This window comes from Acinonyx jubatus, chromosome D3 (assembly GCF_027475565.1).
Source record: "Acinonyx jubatus isolate Ajub_Pintada_27869175 chromosome D3, VMU_Ajub_asm_v1.0, whole genome shotgun sequence".
NCBI classification, from domain to species: Eukaryota; Metazoa; Chordata; class Mammalia; order Carnivora; family Felidae; genus Acinonyx; species Acinonyx jubatus.
The window spans coordinates 56,505,786-56,525,985 of record NC_069392.1 but is presented as its reverse complement, the minus strand read 5'-3'; the positions used below and the strand labels follow the sequence as shown (position 1 = coordinate 56,525,985).

Genomic DNA, 20,200 nt, shown 5'->3' with positions numbered 1-20,200 from the left:
GGCTCTCTAATCAAGTTTTACTGATCTATTTTTCTTTTTGCCAATATTGCACTGTCTTCATTACTGTAACTTCATTGTAAGTCTTGAAGTTGGGTAGCATCATCCATCTCTCCTACTTTGTCCTTGTTCATTATTTTGTTGGCCCTTCTGGCTCTTCGGTTTTTCATATAAACCTTATAATCAGCTTACCAATAACGACAAAGTAACTTGCTGGGGTTCTGATTGCGATGGCATTAAATCTACAGATCAAACTAAGAAGAACTGCCAACTTCAAAATATTAAGTCTTCATATCCATGAACACAGACTATCTCTCCATTTATTTAATCCTTTGATTTCATTCACCAGAGTTTTGTAGTTTTCCTCATATAGATCTTACCCATATTTTGCTAGACTTATACCTAGTTCTGTATCTCCCTTCTTCTCTCTCTCTCTCTCTGTTGCTGTGAATGTAAATGATATTGTGTCTTTAATTTCAAATTCAGTTTCTCATCCCTAGTATACAGGAAAGCAACTAACTTTTGTATATTAACCTTGTATTCTGCAACCTTGACAGGATTATTTACTAGGTTCCAGGAGGTTTTGGTTATTCTTTAGGATTTTCTACAGAGACAGTTGTGTCAGCTGTGAACAAAGACAGCTTTATTCTTTCTTTCCCAATATGTACCTTCAATTCCTTTTTTTTTTTTTTTTTGGTCTTACTGCAGTAATAGGACTTTTACTAGGATGTTCCATAACAGCTTTTAACTACAAATTCAAGTTTAAAAATACATATATAGCTACTCAAATACCTATTTCTTCCAGAGTGAGCTTTGGTAGTCTATGTCTTTCAAAAAAATCTATCCCTTTCATTTAAGTTGTCATATTTACATACCTGAAGTTGTTCTTATTGTTCCTTTAACATAAAATCTGTAGAAATGAGACCTCATTCCTGATTTGGTTATTTGTCTTCTCTTTTTTTGCCTGATCATCAGTATGCCTAGAGTTTTATCAATTTTATTACCTTTTCAAAGAACCAGATTGGCTTTGTAAATTTTTCTCTATTGTTTTTTGGTTTTATGTTTCATTGACTTAACTGATCTTTATTATATTCTTTTCCTGAACACTTCATATTTCATTTGTTTTTCTTTTTCTACTTTCTCAAGGTGAAAGCTGAGGTTATTAGCTTGAAACTTTCCTTCTTTTCTAATGTAGGTGTTCAGTCCTAAAAACTTCTAAGTACTGCTTTAGTAATTTTAATATGTTTTCCAAGTAATTTTAATATGTTGGGTTTTCGTTTTCATTAAGTTCAAAATACTTTGTAATTTCCACTTGAATCTCTTCTCTGACTCATGGGTACTTAGAAGTGGAAAGATAAAAGGAACTTGGTCATAAATGTCATTACTTTTTTTTCAGATATTTAAAAAAATTTTAATGTTTATTATTTATTTTTGAGAGAGAGAAAGAGTGCGAGCAGGGGAGGGTTAGAGAGAGAGAGAGGGAAACACAGAATCCAAAGCAGACTCCAGGCTCCGAGCTGTCAGCACAGAGCCCAACATGGGGCTCGAATTCACGAACCACGAGATCACGACCTGGGCCAAAGTCAGATGCCCAACTGACTGAGCCACCCAGGCACCCCGTCATTACTTCTTGACATGGAGACAGCACTATTTCTCCTAAAAAACAAGGCTAAGAATTATGTTCCAAGGCTTGGTATAGTTTCTTCCACTATAACAAAGCTTCTACATCCAAACATACATACACTTTAAACCAAGAGTGATCAAAACACCTGTACTAAATAACACTTAAAAAGTAAATAATTTGTAATAGGGGCAAATGGTTTGAGCAGGTAACATTGCAGACTAAAAGAAAGAGATAAAAGTGCAAAAATATCAGATGAGGTGCTCATCTCATCATGGGGTGGAAGAAGGGACATGACAAAAGGATATTCTTCACAAATAAGTCACATAAAAGGTATAAGAATAAAAATGGGAATGAGCTAAATGTCCAGCAATCAATCTGTTAAATATAGTAAAGTATACCAATAAAACTGCAATACTATGCAAACATTACAAATGGTATAATAACAAACCCAAAACTACCAAGACACTTCTTGGGGCAGTATGTAAAATGTCTCCCAAATAATCTCTGTCATGAGAAAAACATTCCCAAACTAATAACTTGAAGGATGAAACCTGAGTATCCTCATATGCTCATTAACTTAACATTTTTCTTCTCTATTAAATACCAGTTTACCTTGTTTAGACTTCTGTTGAGCTAAAAAAAAAAAAAGTTTTCTCTTTTATAAAGGCACTCATAAATGGAAAAAGATATTACCTTTAGAGGCCCAAATGTAAACATTTTAAGATATAACCAATTCTGAAGGGCATTCACAGGCCAGCCTACTAAATGCGAACCAATCAAAGAGCAGCCTAAGTCTTAACATGGAACCACATAGAACCACTGTGGCAAAATAAAATTTCTCAATACCCAAATCAGAAGTACCTGTAACAAGATGTATTTTTGATGAATGATTTTCCATGATGATACTGACCCCAAATAGAAAATTTTCAATTACTGAAAACAAGCACATCAACTCCATGATTTACTTACAGAGGCAGGCCATGTTGACAACTGAGAGATGGGATTGGTGGAGGCGGGCAAACACGTTTGAACCAAATCAAAGTATGGAACCACACACAGGATAAAAAGAAAAGAAAGCAGATCCTGCCTCCTTAAGAACTACATGATCAGACGGTAAGTAGATAATTATATTCAACACATAGCAAACAAAGACAATGGCATTGATACCCAGAAAAATCTGATAATGGTATTAAATGCTATCCCAATTTTGCTGAAATCTATGTAATCAAAAAAAAAAAAAAAAGGAAAGAAAAAGGAAGTACTATGACTTGACTGATACAATTCACTGTAAAAAAGTATTTTCAAAAATTTCCAAACCACTTATGAAATAAATAATTACTTTGACAAAAATGTGAAAAAGGTAAAATGAGTACTAGGAGTGGGTTCCTAGAATAATAATGCAACCATAACTAGGAGCTTGTAAAAATCCAGTAATTTATATGAATCTTGGAAGATTCTAATAGTGATGAGAATGGACCAGGTTAAGTCATACTAAACCTGTAAGTTGGATATCTGTCAAACTTAAGAGCAGAAATGACCTAAAGTAAAACTGTATCTAGAATTTCATTCAACCTAAACCCTACCAAAAAAATCCTCTTGTAATCATGATCATAAAAACTGTCTTTTCAAAAGCTTCTGCTTCTGCTCATAGGGGATGAATTGGGGCAAAATCTGCCCTCCTGTCATTCATAATTGGAAAAATGGATAAAACATATGAAACAACTGTGTTCAGATGTTGAATAAAAGATATCACAAGATTACGCAGAGAAAAGAGAAGAAAAAGTTAGGTGAGCCCTACAATTACTCCAGCTTACTGCTTACAGGAAGTTGCTAGGCTACAGCACAGTGAGAGGTAATCCAAGCGGGAGCTGGTAGGCTTGCTGAGTTATTCAGATACAGACTGACATATAGGGAGGCCACAGACACTAGTCTTTTCAAGGCTAGTACCACACAGGAAGGTGCTGTACAAAGAGAATGTTCAGGAGATCTGCAGAGGGATATAGTCTTTGGCTGAGTATTAATCTGCATACTCATGGAGTAAAACACCATCAAGTCAGTGAAAGAACCACCAGAAAGTAGAAGGCTGAATAACTGCCGGAGCTTGCACATGGATGAATACAGCATTGCCATCAGAGTAGAGAAACTACATAATACACAAGGTATTTGATAGGGTCCTTAGAGAGGTCGCACCTTAATAATGGGGCTAACTAATCCCTAGAATAAAAACTGATACAGACACATTCTAATAAAGCTTAAAAGCAAGATTCAAAAGATGAAAAATGGTTCCAAATAATTTGTAGCATCTGAACAAAGACCGAACCTTTTTATAATCTACACGAAGGTAAACAAATTAAGGTTCACAAAGTAGAGGGTAAATGCTAGTCTATTTTTACAAGGTTCCTTTAACAAGAAGGAGTATAGTATTAACTTTAAGTAGATTTTAGTAATTTAAAGTGCATACGGTAATCCCTAAAGCAAACACTAAACAATAAACTGGCAGAACTAAAATTCCAATAGAGGAATCAATATAATATGCTGAATATTCAACTAACAAAATAAGGAAGGAAAAGAATCTCAGAGACAAAGCACACATATGACCAACAGTAAACCAAGAGCACAATGGAAGACCTAAATTCAACCATACCAATAATTAAATAAATGTAACAGACTCAGCATTCATGACTAGAATATAGATAATGTCACATTAGATTAAAAAAATACCCAACTATATGATGTATTTAAGAGATGCACTGGAAATAAAAGTAACAGGTTGCAAGTATAAAGAACAGAATGAAAAATCACACAAACAGTATAAAGAATAGAACAGAAAGAATCACACAAATAGTAAGCATAAGAGAGTTGTTGTGACCATATTAATATAAAATAGACCTCAATAAAATAAAATAAAATAAAATAAAATAAACCTTATCACAGATATAGAGGAAAACTTCATAATAATAAAAGAGTAAGTATATCATGTACATATAACAATAATAATGGCAAAATACCTAGTAACACTATTTCAAATGATACAATCAAACACCTTGATCCAATTAGTATTTAAATTTAGAAAATATTACCCCTCAAATTGTAAAATACACATTTTTTTTACAAGTGCACACAGAATGTTCATCAAGATATACCACATATTAGGCTGTAATACAACTTTCATTAAATTTTAAAGGATAAAGTTATACAGAGTATGTTATCTAAGCATAAAGGAATTAAATTAGAAATCAACAAAGCCTTCTAAATAGTTCATGTGTCAAAAAAGAAATTTCAAAAATTTCGAAAATATTTCAAACTGAATGACAATGCAAATACAGTATTTCACAATTTGTGGAATGTTGCTAAATTAGAGCTTAGATGGATATTTACATCTTTAAATGCTTATGGTAAAAATGAAGAAGGGTTTAAAAATAATAATCTCAGTTTCTGCCATAAGATGACAGAAAGTGATTAGCAAATCAAGCCCAAAGTAAGAGGAAGGAAAAAATGAATATAAGAGCAGAAATGAAGAAAACAAAAATCAGACATGAAAAAGAGTTAAGAATGCCAAAAGCTGACTTTTTGAAAATTGATAAAACTAATAGAACCTTTGCAAAACTAATAGAAAAGAGGAAAAACACTAATTACAAATATAAAAAATGAAAGAGAAAGTATCACTACAGTTGTGACACAAATTGAAAGGAAAATACAGGGAATTGCACTTCCTGTAATGTGAGTAGTTTGTTTTGAACCAACCTTCTCACAGTATAAAGCTCTAGACACAAAAACTCCAGATATAAAAAAACAACAATCGCAAAGCATCAGAGGTTGACTAGAAACAGGGAAAAATGGGAGGGGAGTTACCAACTGGAAGACTGTGTGAGCTTCCTGTTCTTATGGCTTTTTACCAAAGTGTAGGTTCCAATAGATGTAGAGCAGAATGGCTACATTTTGGAAAACTTACCTGTTGTTAAATCAGAGAAGGGAATAAAGGATGATAATGGCAGATGGAAACTGAGGAGAAATATTCCAGTAAGGAGAAAGGAAGAGGACAAATCCTATGTATTAAACTCTGCTTAAATCTCTGGGCTGACACTGGAACTAAACAGACACAGTCTCCAAGCAGCCCAGCTAGTACTAAATGAACTGAGCAAAGAGTTCGGCTACTATCCAATCTGGGAAAGGAGAATTTGGTATATGAATCCAAGGAAAGCAAAACAAAACAAAATTCAAAAAAAACTCTTTAGAGAAATACAACAGACTACAAACACTCCACAACATGTCATTCATGACATAAAGAAGTTATTCCCAAAAGTCAATAAATGACCCATAAAGTCAAGCAATGAAGACTAACACTAAAATGACCCAGATGCTGGACTTATCCAACACAGATTTAAAAGATCTATTAATGGGGCGCCTGGGTGGCTCAGTCAGTTAGGCATCCAACTCTCGATTTCGGCTCAGGTCATGACCTCAGTATTCATGAGATCGAGCCCCACATCTGACTCTGTGCTGACAGGGCAGAGACTGTGATCTCTCTCTCTCTCTCTCTCTCTCTCTCTCTCTCTCTGCCCCTCCCTCGCTCTGCTCTCAAAATAAATAAACATTTAAAAAAATAAATATCTATTATAACTATGCTCATAATGAATAAACAGAAAAAATCTATCGATACAGAGGAAGAGAAACTATAAGAATTACAAAATGGATATTTTAGAATTGAAAAATTCAATATGTGAAATGAAAGTTTCATTAAATGAGCTTTACAAAGCAAATTGGAGGTATCAGAAGGATGAGTCAGTGAGTTTCACAACAGATCAGTATGCATCATCTAAGTAACAGAAAGAAAAAAGATTTTAAAATTAAACAGATTCAATGAACTTTGAGACAATATTAGGAGGTATACATACATGCAAGTGAAGTCCTAGGATAAGAAAAGTTTAGATAAAATATTTGAAAAAATGATGGCTGAAATTTTCCCACAGAATTGAAAGATAATAAATGTAAATGTTCAAGAACTTTAGTGAACCCCATGCAGGAAAGAAAATCACACCTAGACACATTGTAACAAAATTACTTTGAAAAGAAAAAGAAAAACAACTTACTATACCCAAGTAAAAAATTATATGAATTAGAAGTTACTTCTTACCAGAAACTATGTAGGTCAGAAGAAAGCAGAATAACATCTTTAAAGTACTGAAACAAAAGAATAATGGAGTATTATGAACTTCTTATGCCAAAATATTCAACAACTTGGATAAATAGGAAACTCCTTGAAAAACATAACCAACAAAAGCTGAAATGATGAATTAGAAAATATAAATTTGTTATTAACAAAGACAACTTCAGTCTAAAAAGCTTCACTGGTGAATTCTATCGGTAATGCAATAAATGAACCAATCTTACACAAATTTTGGGGGGAAACAGAATGAAGAAACTTTCTGTACCCATTTTATTAGACCTCCATAACCCCTAATATCAAGACTTGAAAAAGATATTACAAGAAAATTATAGAACAATATACCCCATAAATAGTAATAAAATAAGCCTGGGTAAACTGAATCCAGCCATATATAAAAAGATACTACACCACAATCAGATAAGGATTTTCCCAGAAATAAAAGGTTAATATTTGAAAGTCAATGAAATCCACCATATTAACCACATAAAGAAGACTGTATGATACTTTCAAATAAATGCAAAAAGGCACTTGACATGTTTCAGTATCCATTCCCAATAAGAATATTCAGAAAACTAGAATTGCAAGGTGGTTTAACCTGATAAGGAAATCTATGAAAAGCTTAAAGCTAACATCATATACAATATGGAAGACTGAATGTTTTCCTTAAGATGAAGAAAAAGGCCAAGAGGTCTATAATATTCAGTTGTACTGAAGGTCCTACCAGGAAAAAAAAATTATGAGAAAAACTAAAGGTATACAGATGAAAAAGGCAGAATTGCTTCTATTTGCAAATACATGATTATTTAAATAGAAAACAGCAAGGAATCAACAACAACAAAAAATCTGTTAGAACTATTAAATAAGCGGAGGAACATCTCAGTGTACAAAATCAGTGGACAAATATTAATTATGTTACTATATATGAGGGATGCCTGGCTGGCTCAGTCACTTAAGCATCCAACTTCGGCTCAGGTCATGATCTCACAGTTCGTGAGTTCAAGCCCCGCGTCGGGCTCTGTGCTGACAGCTCAGTGCCTGGAGCCTGCTTCAGATTCTGTGTCTCCCTCTCTCTCTGCCCCTCCCCTGCTCACGCTCTATCTCTCTCTCTCAAAAATAAATCAACATTTAAAAAAATTATGTTGCTATATGCTAGAGGCAAATTGAAAAATGAAATTTTAAACCATGTAAAGTAATGTCAAAAAACAAAGTACTTGGAAATATATCTAACAAAAAGTACACAAAACTTCTACACTGAAAACTTTAAAACACTGCCAAGAAAAATCAACGAATAACTAAATAAATAGAGAGATGTAACATTTTCAGGGATTGGAAGACTCCTTATTATTAAGATGTCAATGTTCTACAGATTAATTTATGGATTCAATAACCTCTTAGTCATAATCCCAGGAAGTGTTTTTTTCTTTTTTAAATAGAAACTGACACCCTATTTCTTAATTTACATAGAAAAGCCAAAAACTAGAAGAGCCAAAACAATCTGGACAAATATGAACAATGATGGAGGATTTATCTGAATTAGACATTTATGATAGAACCACAGTAATCAAGACAGCATTACATTGGCATAAAAGTTGAGAAATGAGTCACAAAGAGTCTAGAAATAGATATTATCAACAAAGATGACACAGCAACAATGGGTAAAGAAAAGCCGGTCAACAGATGGTGCTGAAACAAATAGTTACACGGAAAAAACTACTTCAACCCCTACCTCACAATATATATAATTTTAAATCAAGGTAAAAAACAAAACCTGAAACATAAAAGCCAAAGCTTTAAAACTTTTAGGGGAAAACACAGGAGAATATTTCTGTGACCAAAGGTAGGTAAACATTTCTTTGTGTAGAAACTAGGTTCTATATCAGTAGCAAGTATGCCTGATCCTATGTATCTCACAGGGTCCACAAAATAAAAGGGTACGTTAAGTTTCCCAACTGAAACAAACCAAAAGATGCAGCCCGATTACATAATAGGACTAAGTAAAATTTAAAATCCACAATTATTTTTCACATAATTGAAAAATCGGTTGCCCAATTCATAAAAATTTTCAAAGATCACTTTGATCCTGATGTTGAAGACATTACTAAAAATGTAAATTCTCAATATAGTCCATGAAAAACAAGAACTAGTAATAGAAATGTGATGCCTGAAGTTGCCTAACATCATTGTTATAAACTATATTCATAGAACATATATAGTTATATGTTCAAACATTTCACATATCAAGTCCAGAACTCCCTATATAAAGTCATTTGCTGCTGCTTTTTGTTTTTTTTTTTATCCTTTGCTAAGGTGAAAGGATTGAGCAATTCCATACTCATCTGAAGATTTATCTAAACTAATAGCTCATCTAGGAAGGGGGAACCTTTATTCAGTACATGAATGTTCTTTGTTATGCAAAACTCCATGTCCTTGAACTTAAAAAAAATTTTTTTTAATGTTTATTTATTCTTAAAATGAGAAAGAGAGAGAGAGAGAGAGAGAGAGAGAGAGAGAGAGAGAGGACAAGCAGGGGAGGGGCAGAGAGAGAAGACACAGAATCCAAAGCAGGCTCCAGGCTCTGAGCTGTCAGCACAGAACCCCCAACACAGGGCTTGAACCCACAAACCTCAAGATCATGACCTGAGTCAAAGTCAGACACTTAACCGACTGAGCCACCCAGGTGCCCCCATGTCCTTGAACTTTGTTTGGATCATGAAAATATCATGCATTAATCCTGCATTTGAGACTTATCCGTGTTGTTGGGTATAACAACAGTTTGATCCTTTTTAGTGCAGAGTAAGCAGTATTATATCAAATGGATTTACCAGTTTGTGTATTCATTCACTCATTGAAAGACATCTGAGTTGTTTCTGATTTTTGGCGATTAGGCATAGTGCTGCCATACTCATTTACATTCAGGATTTTGTGTGTAAGTTTTCATTTCTCCTGTTTCATTTAATTTCTCATAAATGCCTAGAAGTGGAATTGCTGAGTCATACAATAAATGAATGCTTAACTTTATAAGAAACTGCCAAATTTTTTTCTAACATGGATATGCCATTTTCATAGCCCCCAGAAATGTATGAGAATTCCAGTTTTTCCGCATCATTGACAACACTATTGTATTTTTTAAGGCTTTACCCATCATACGTGTGTAATGGTATTTCATTATGGCTTTAATCTGCATTTTCCAAATGAGTAAAAATGTTGAGCAGCTTTTCATGTTTACTTGCCATTTGTATACTGTCTTTTCGTGAAGTGTCTGATAGGCTTCAGGACACACTACTCCCAAACATGGCTGGCACCTTGGCATACTGAATATTTCAAGCGGAAGGAAAATGAAATATGGAATGTGCACAAAGGACTTTCTGGACCTTCCTCTGAAGCAGGTTATAAAACCCTTATATGAGAGGTGACTTTCCTATATCCAGAGGAAAAGAACATTTTTATCTCCAAAGATGAAGGGACACAGTGGAATCTGAACAAACAGGCTTTGGTACAAATTTCTCCCAGTTTACTACACTTTGTTCAGGTTTGTCCTATCATACCTTTCCATGATTTTCCACTTTTCATCAAACCTAGCATACAAACACTCAGGTTGAACCATTTCTTCAGGTCTTCATTTCTTATGAAGGCTCCAGCGTCACATAAAACTTACACTAATTAAATTTGTATGCTCTTCTGTTGTTAATCTAGCCTTTGCTACAGGGGTCCCAGTTGAGAACTCAAAAGGGCAGAGGAAGAAGATATTAATCTTCTCCTATATGTCAGTTCTAATATTTTCCCGTTTTGAAATGAGGATGTTTTCTTGTTTTGAGGCTTCTTTATATACTCCGAGTTTACATCCTTTGTTGGATATGTAATTTGCAAATGTTTATTCCCAGTCTGTGGTATATTTTTTTCGTTGTCTTTAATGGAGTCTTTCTTGCACATATGAAACTTTTATTCTGATACTGTCTAATTAGTTGTTAATTTTCTTTTATGGATCATTATTTTGGTGTCATATCAAAGAACTCTATCTCTAATTGAGGACACTATTGCACCTTTGTGAAAAACCAGAAGCCAAAACCAAAAACCAGTAGACAAACTTGTGTGGCTCCAGTTCAGTAATCTCTATTCTGTTCCATGAATCTATGGATCTGTCCTTTTGCCAATACTGCATTGGATTACTCTAGTGAAACTGAGTAGTGGGAGTCCTCCAACTTTTTATTTCCTTTAAATAACTGTTTTAGATATTCTGGCTTCCTTACCTTTACATATAAATTTTAGAATCGCCTTGACTATATCTTCAAAGAATCTTGCTGGAACTTTGATAGGGATTTACAATTCCAGGGTAATTAACACCTTCACTATGTTGAATCTTCCACTCTATGAACATGGCTGGTCTGTTCATTTACTTAGGTTTTCTCTAATTTCTTTTGTCAACATTTTGTGGCGTTTAGCCTTCAGATTCCGTATGTATTTAATACCTTATTGTTTCACTTGTGGGGGAGACAATGTAAACAGCAATTTTTTAAATTTCAGTTTCTAGTTCTTCATTGTGATAAATATTTGTACATTGATCTTTTTCTTTTTTTTTGTACCTTGATCTTCTATCCTGTAACATTTTAAGCTCATTTAATAGCTCTGGGAGTTTTGTTTGTTTGTTTTTTAAGATTCCTTGGGATTTTTATGAACATAAAGTATTAGAGCTTAAAGTTAGTATCTAATCCTCTCTTCCACCACATCCAGGAGTTTTGCTGTCTCATCAAAAGGTCTTCCCCTGTAGAGCACGTGCTGATGTGCTTTGGCACACACACAAAAGAAACAGACTCAACTGAGCAGTCTTTGTTTCTTACATTCCTTTCCTACATCTGTATTATGAAGATATTATAGTAGGAAAATGAAAAGCTCAAGTGACTACACAAATCATCCTAAGAATCTGCGACCACGAAACTGCCTTCATATACATTTTCATCTAAAATTTATACTACCCAGGTGGTGCAAAATGATAATCTAAATTATAGAGATCACACTATATGACAGCACTTTGGGAAAAAACCCAAACCTACTTTGGAAAAACCTACCTCTATCACAAACCTCAAAGAATTCCCAGAGACAAAACTACAAAGCAAATAAGCAATTCACAGAAAAAAAAAAATCAGTATCTAGATAGCAACAAATACCATAAGTGAGAATCAGTTAGACGACACACAGCAGATACAGACCTACAAAGGTTTCACATTTTGGAATCATCTGTCATGGAAGATAAAATAATTATATTTAATATGCCCAATAAAAGAAAACAGAAGGATGAAAACATTAACAGAGGGTAGAAAACAATAAAGAATGCCCAAATAGATTTGAAGATCCAACTATAACTTTTTAGCTATATAAAAATATGGCTCAAATTTATTTTTAATTTTTTTTAATGTTTACTTATTTAAAACAATTTTTTTTAACATTTATTTATTTTGAGAGACAGAGACAGAGCATGAGCAGGGGAGGGGCAGAGAGAGACGGAGGCACAGAATCTGAAGCAGGCTCCAGGCTCTGAGCTGTCAGCATAGAGCCCAATGTGGGGATTGAACCCACGAACGGTGAGATCATGACCTGAGCTGAATCGGACATTCATCCGACTGAGCCACCCAGGCCCCCAAATGTTTACTTATTTTTGACAGAGAGAGAGAGAGAAAGACAAAGAATCTGAAGCAGGCTCCGCACTGACAGCAGAAGGCCCGGTGCGGGGCTTTAACCCACTAACTGTGAGATCATGACCTGAGCTGAAGTCGGATGCCTAGCCAAATGAGTCACTCAGGTGCCCCAAAAATATGGCTGAAATTTAAAATTTCAATGGAAGCATTTAACACAGTAGCTTAGACAGAAATGAAAAGAGAGATTTTAAAGGAGACTTGAAAAAGCCAGAATGTTGCATAGAGAAACAAAGATAATATGAAAAGAGATGAAAAGTTATAAAGGATAAAATAAAGTGATCAAAAATATATCTACTCTGAGTTTCCTGAAGGCAACGAATGAGAGAAAGGGGCAACAGCAATACATAATAACTAAAAATTTCTCACTAGCAATGAAACACAAATCTACAGACTCAAGATAACAGATGACTCCTAAGCAGGGTAAACAGAAAGAAATTCATAACTAGAATCATCAGAATGAAATCACAGAACAAACCACATATAAAGAAGAGGACTGAGAAGTATGCAAACAGATGGCTCTAGAGAACAAAAATGAAAGCCAGAAGAGAGTAGAATGGTATGTCTTCAATGAGCTGGCAAAATGTAACCACCGACTTAGAATCTTAAGAATGAAGCGAAAACACAAACATTTTTAGACAAAAAGAAGTATAGATGAAACCCGGAAATCCTCACAAAAAGAAATGCTAAAGAATATACTTGAAAAAGAAGGTAAGTGATGCCAGGTAGAAGGTCTGAGATACAAGAAATAATCTGTGGTGTTTCTTTTTTTAAGCTATACTCAAAGAGCTCTTTTAAAAACCCCTAATTTAAATACAAAACAATGGCAACATATAAATTGGAGTAGTGCAGTTAATAGAATTAATGTGTTCTATGCATGAAGAGTAAAGATACTAACTTTAGACTTCGGTAAGTTAAACACGTATGTGAAAATTTACTGAGTAACCAGTAAAAGGAAAATATACACTTAAAAACAAAGTAGAGAAGTTTTCTCAGGGAAAGCTATTTAAAAGTACACACTATATAGTATAAATATTTATAAGTAATTAATAAAGAATTTTAAAATAAGGTAAAGGACATCTCCAAATAGGGTGAGTTACAAAAGATTAATTTCCTTAGCTAGCATTGGAGGAACTTAGCTTGATAGTGAAGACTGCTGTAGCACTGAAGATAGACAACAACATGAATAAATAAAAGGAAATAGAATGATTGAACTGAAGACAAGACTTGTTTTAGGATAAGATGGCTGTATAACACGGAGTCAGCTAATGCAAAGACAAATAGCCAGGTTGTGCGTAAATAAAAATAAGCCAATAAAGTATTTGAAACTGTGTCAACTGACTTTTAACCTCTTAAATATATGAAGTGACTATTTGTACAAGTTGGAAAGATTATATATGGTGCTGTCGATATGGCAAAGACTGCCACTTAAACATTAATCTCTGCAATGATACTGGAAATTAGAGGAAACTTAAGCATATAAGCAAATTACCTGAGGCGTGAAAAACTATATATATTTATAAATCAATTAGGCCACCCTATTTCAATACAATACATAATTTATGTAACTTATTTTAGTTTTCGTCTCAAAACCAACTGCTTCTCTAGCATAAACGTGTCACTGGTAATTGAATAGAGCTAGAACTTCAGGGACAGTTGTATCCAAACTGTTGGGACTACTTACTAATTGATGGACCAAGTTACACAATCTCCGTGAATTGCAGCTTTCTGAGCTATAAACATGAATATAGTAAGTCACTATTCTTTTCTACTTCACCATTATTTATTCTTATCATTACAGATCATCTTGATACATGGCTATTAAAAGAGCCTTATTAGGAGCACCTGGGTGGCTCAGTAGGTTAAGCGTCTGATTTGGACTCAGGTCATGATCTCACAGCTCGTGAATTCGGGCCCCGCTTCAGGCTCTGTGCTGACAGCTCACAGCCTGGAGCTTGCTTCGGATTCTGTCTGTCTGTTTGTCTGTCTGTCTGTCTCTCTCTCTCTCTCTCTCTCTCTCTGCCCCTCCCCTGCTTGCACATGCGTACTCTCTCCCACTCAAATATAAATAAACATGAAAAACAATAAAAATAAAAAAAAATAAAAGAGCCTTATTATACTTCCTTCTTTTCTCAAAATCACATCATAGAGATAACTAAATATATATCATCAATCTTTGGCGGAAACTACTAACAGAGGTGACACAGTGTTTACAACTATAAAAATGACAAATTGTTTCCCAATTCAGTGCATACAAAACTAAGAAACTGTTCTTAAAGTTTTTAGCATTAATGTGTTTCTAAAAAATAATAATTAAAAAAATATAAAAAAATAATTGATGATACAACTTTACTGTGCCCCTTAAAAATTGTAACAACTCTCCCTAAAATCATTGCAGTGAACATCCACTACTGAATAACAACTTACAACTTCAAAATAAGATTAAAGACTGAAAATGCATTAGATACTGAAATGGTATTGAGTTTTAAAAACGTATTTCAGTGTTGATAATCAACAACGGAAAAAATGTCAAATATCTATAAACTTCCTAGAATAACCAATGCTGAAGCACAAAAATACAAAAGAAAAAATATTCTGCCAGATATTTATAAAATAAGATGGATTTGAAGAGACCAATGGGAAGCTTCAGAACATTTGACAGTAATTTTGTACTATCTAATAAGATTTTGGAAAGTAATATTAGATGAAAATTAGATAAATTAAAACAAAATATAAAAGTGAGTCTGTCAATGAGAATTCATTCTACTGAGTACAGTACCAGATAAAACAAAAAGAAAGTTAAACTGAGACATGTCAAAATGACATTTTAAACTGAAGAGCCTAAAATGTAGTTAAATAAATCACATGTACCTCATGTAACTTATAAAAATATTTTAAAACCAGATAATGCAAATGCATGCATAAATGACATAGGAAATGAGAAATATACCATTTAATTTAGATTAGAAGTACAGATGGCCTGACAGAAGTCATTTCTACTGTGTTAAAAACAAATTATAATTGGTCAGAAGCCCAAGATGATATATCCAAAATATGTGTATTTCCCTAATGAATAACAGTTACTGCAACACTATTTGGTTGCAAATACCTATATACATACATATGTGGGGGGGGGGGGAGGAAGGAGTGTATTATTAGGGATGTACCTGAAATTAAAAAAAAAAAAATTCTTTGAAAAACAAGAACAATACTATGGTAGGCCTAATAATGCTCATCTCCACAAAGATGACCATATCTTAATCCCAAAAACCTGTGACTATGTTACATTAAATAGCAAAGGGGACTTTGCCCTAAAACATGCTAGGCAACCTTTCCATAGTGCCTTGGGAAGATCAAAAAGTCAGAATACTCAAACACACAGAAGGATCTTGGAATAGATTAGGCATGTGACTCAGACTCGAGCCATTGAGGCAGAACCCAGATACAGAGATGGGATCATTCAAGAAAGATTTATGAAGGAGCCCCTAGATAACAGAAGGAATCCCCAAGACATACATAGGAAACCCACAAGGTTCTGGAGAATGTTAAAAAACAAAACAAAACAAAACAAAAAAACCAAAAAACAGAAACACTGTTAGCTCTGTTCCAGCTAGGGACAGAGAGAGGACAAAATAAAAGAGGACAAATACCATAAGCTGGAATTAGGCTGATGAAACTACTCAACTGTGAACACGTACTAGCCTTCATGAAAAAGGAAGAATGATTTAAAGAGCCATGAGTCTGTAAGAGTAGAACCTCACATCAGAGACTATCTTTCCCAGGTACTGAAACCTAATGGAGCTGGCCAGGCTGGGTTTCAAAATTGCCTGCCAGGAACTGGTAACTCCATTTTTCTCCCTTTTTGAATGAGAATGTTTGTAACTTGTATCTTACTCCTGTCCCACCACTGTCTTTTGGGAGCAGATAACTTGTTTCTTCAATTCCACAAGTTCACAGATGGATAGGATTTGTGCTTTAAGACAAATCATACCCAGAACCTCACCCATACCTCATCTAGATGATGAGATTTGAATTTTTGAGCTGAAAGGATTTAGAAAAAATTTTTAAAGTTGATATTGTAATGGGTTTAGACTTTTAGAATGTTGGGATGGGGTGAATGTATTTTACATGTGGGACAGGAATGAAGTTCTGGGGGCTGCAGGAAGGATGGTGGTAGGCAGAATAATGGTACACTCAAAGATTTCTATGTCCTTATCCCAAATGCCTGTGAATATGTCACATTATCTAGAAAAAGTGACTTTGTATATATGATTAAATTAAGGATCTTGAGATAGTAAGATTATCCTTGATTATTTGGGCATGCCCAATATATCCACAGGCGTCCTCATGGAAAGGAGTCAGAGCCAGAGAAAGATCTATGATGACACAAAAAGAGGTTGAATTATCACTGGGCCAGAAGCCAAGGAATACTGGCAGACTCTAGAAACTAAGAAAGGTGGGGGAGGGTTCTCTCCTAGAACCTCCAAAGGATCTCAGCACTGCTGACACCGTAATTTTAGCCCACTGAGACTGATTTTTGAACTGACCTCCAGAACTATAAGATAATAAATCTGTGCCGTGTTACATTGCTAAGTCCATAACAATTTGTTGCAATAGCTATAGAAAATGAATACTTCGAAAAAATTCATATAAACAGACACATTTAACTAAAAGATTAACAGAGATGTGAAGGGAAAAAAACTGTTTCACAAGGTCATAGTAGTAATCTATAAGATATTAAATTCTAAAATTCATAAAGCATAGAAAGAGTATTTTTAATAAAGCCTTAAAATTGCTTAGATTTTCCTATTTCCAGTGAAATATTTAGTAACAGTAATAGGAGTAATTAACAATAATAGTATCATCAAAGAGCTCTTTGTGAGTGTTTACTATGCACCAGGCACTATATTAAGTCTTTAAATGCATTTTTTATCACATATAACCTTCTTAATAATCACATGAGGTAAAATCTGTTACACAGATACACATACCACATAGGGGGTATATGAGGCTTAAAAAATAATTTGACCAAATTCATGCAGCTTAATTGGAACATATCCTAATGTTGAATCCAAATAGGTCTTACTTCTCTTTTCAACCACTATACTACACAGCTTCATGCAATTTCTTTCTTTGAGTCTGTGTTTCTTGCCTAGATGCTTTAAGAGCAGATGGCTTGCTTTGCAAAAAAATAGAGCAATTTAAACAGTAAATAAAATACGTGTAAGGTTTTTGTTCAAGGTCACAATAAAATAATAGAGAGTTAAAAAGAAAATAGGAATTCTGGTTGACAAATGACCAAAGCCATTTTTGGTTTAAACACTCACTACCAGTTTTAATAGAAAGTCTAACTCTTCTCTTCTGCCTTGGTAAGCTAAGTATTTTGAAAGAAGAATGTCATATCTCCTTAATGGCTAGCAAGGATTCACGGCCACAATTCTAATTCCTAAATACAACATTGTCTTGAAAGAGGTAGGAAAACAGGCTAAAAATGCCAAGATCTTGGGACTTACACTGTAAATTTTCTTTTAACATTTACTTATTTTTGAGAGAGAGAGACAGAGCGTGAGCAGGGGAGGGGCAGAGAGAGAGGGAGACACAGAATCCGAAGCAGGCTCCAGGCTCCAAGTTGTCAGCACAGAGCCCTAACATGGGGCTCAAACTCACGAACCGTGAGATCGTGACCTGAGCCGAAGTTGGACACTTAACTGACTGAGCTACCCAGGAGTCCCGGGAATTATACTGTAAATTGATTCTAGCAATTTTTTATAAACTAAACTATTACAGAAAGCATTTTTTGAATATAAAATAGAATACAAAACCAGTGGAGCTTTTGGTAGATTTCTGAAGCCTCAACATGTTGATTTTCCCTCAAGATTTCTGCCAAACAACTGAGAATCTGCAAGGCAAGAGGGTAAAAAGTAAGCTACGGTTTATAAAAGCCACCACTGGTGGGGGGAGGTGGTAGTAACTGGAAGGAGCCACGAGGGGACTCTTCTGGGGTACTGATAACGCGTGATATATTCACCCTGGGCAATAAAGGGTAGACTGCTTCCAAAGACTTTTCATCCTCCTGAGAATGTTTCTCATGACAGTGACAGAAATGCAGTAAGATAAGAGAAAACATTCAAGGCCCATTTAAAAAAAAAAAAAAAAAAGAGGGCGCCTGGGTGGCTCAGTCGGTTAAGCTCCTGACTTCGGCCCAGGTCATGATCCCACACTTCATGGGTTCAAGCTTCACGTCGGGCTCTGTGCTGACAGCTCAGAGCCTGGAGCCTGTTTCAGATTCTGTGTCTCCCTCTCTCTCTGCCACTCCCTCACTCTGTCTCACTGTCTCCCCAAAATAAATAAACATTAAAACAATTAAAAAAATTAAAAGAAAAAAAGAAAAGAAATATTTTATTAAGCAATCTCTATACCCAATGTGGGGCTCGAACTCACAACCCTGAGATCAAGAGTCACACGCTCTACCAACTAAGCCAGCCTGGTGCCCCTCAAGGCCGTTTTTTTCAATGACCAGGTTTGAAAATGGCATACTATCTTTCACTTTTGACTCATTCTATTTGATCATAATAATATGATTATATCCCAAATCAACAGGAAGGTAAATATATATAACTGTAAAGTCACATGGAAAGTGGATTTAGAAATGGGTAAAGAACTAGGGCCAAATCTACCACACACACAGACTCTGGTTCAGTCTATGTGGATAATAAAGTCTACTTCAATTTAGCTTTAGAAATAGGGATACTTTTTTGAACTTACACTGGCAATAAAGTTGATGTCACAATACTGTATAAAAAGGGAGAAGCTGCTCAATTTAAATCTAATATACTATTATAAATAATTGGCAATTTTTATATATAAATAATAATTAACCCACTATCCTGGATTCATACAGATGCAAATTCTGTCTTGTAATCTCATTTAATATATTCACAACTGACATACACTCTCCCAAGTCTGCAAAAATATGGTCAGAATCGGCTATAAAAAAGTATCTATGGTTTCCACACAAATTGTTTGTAAATTGATACAATAAATGAAAACAAATTACTTTGCTGTCTTAAGAACAACTGTCACTCTTAAGCTATTAGGCTCAAGTTCAAGAAATGACAAACAGCAATTTCTCCATAAGGAGGAAACAACCATATTTTTTTGCACATCCCTTTTTAAGTATATTCCAAAGAGGAGGAAAGAAATTTGCTGACTTTACTCCAAATTAAAATGAATATAATTCAAAAAACCATTGATACTCAGTACCGTAATACTCCAAATTCATGCATATAAATTTGAAAACATAGATGAGATGGACAAAATCCTTGAAAAACACAAACCATCAAAGCTTACTCAAAAAGAAATAGATAACCTGAATGGTCCCATGTTGATCAAACTTGAATTTGTAGTTGAAAATGTTCCTATCAGAAAGGAAAAACAACAACAACAACATCCACCACCAAACAAACAAAAACCACTTCAAGCTCAGATAACTTAATGAGTGAATTCTAACAGAAATCTAAGGGGAAAAAGAGTAAAACTCATTCTATACACTGTTGCAGGAACTAAAGTGAGGAACAGAAGTGTTTCCAGTTCATTCTTTAAGACCAGTATCACACTGATACTAAACCAGATGAAGACATTACAAGACAAAAACAAATAACTGCAGACCAGTATCTCTTATAAACAAAAATCTTGAATAATATATTAGCTAATAAAATCCAGCAA

At 34.5% G+C, this 20,200-nt stretch overlaps 1 protein-coding gene and 1 long non-coding RNA gene across 13 annotated transcripts in view; one reads left to right on the top strand and one right to left on the bottom strand.

Annotated features, from left to right (window-relative positions):
- The window catches only part of KIAA1328 (KIAA1328 ortholog), a 355,545-nt gene that overhangs the window by 266,442 nt on the left and 68,903 nt on the right, over window positions 1-20,200 (bottom strand). The window lies entirely within an intron of this gene.
- The window catches only part of LOC128312513 (uncharacterized), a 93,520-nt gene that overhangs the window by 4,845 nt on the left and 68,475 nt on the right, over window positions 1-20,200 (top strand). For 2 of the 3 annotated variants that reach the window (XR_008291913.1, XR_008291911.1), the window contains exon 2: window positions 2,593-2,734. This is a non-coding gene — a long non-coding RNA (uncharacterized LOC128312513). Of the gene's footprint in view, window positions 1-2,592; window positions 2,735-16,814; window positions 17,314-20,200 lie in introns of those variants that run through there. The other variant, XR_008291912.1, reaches the window with a different exon arrangement.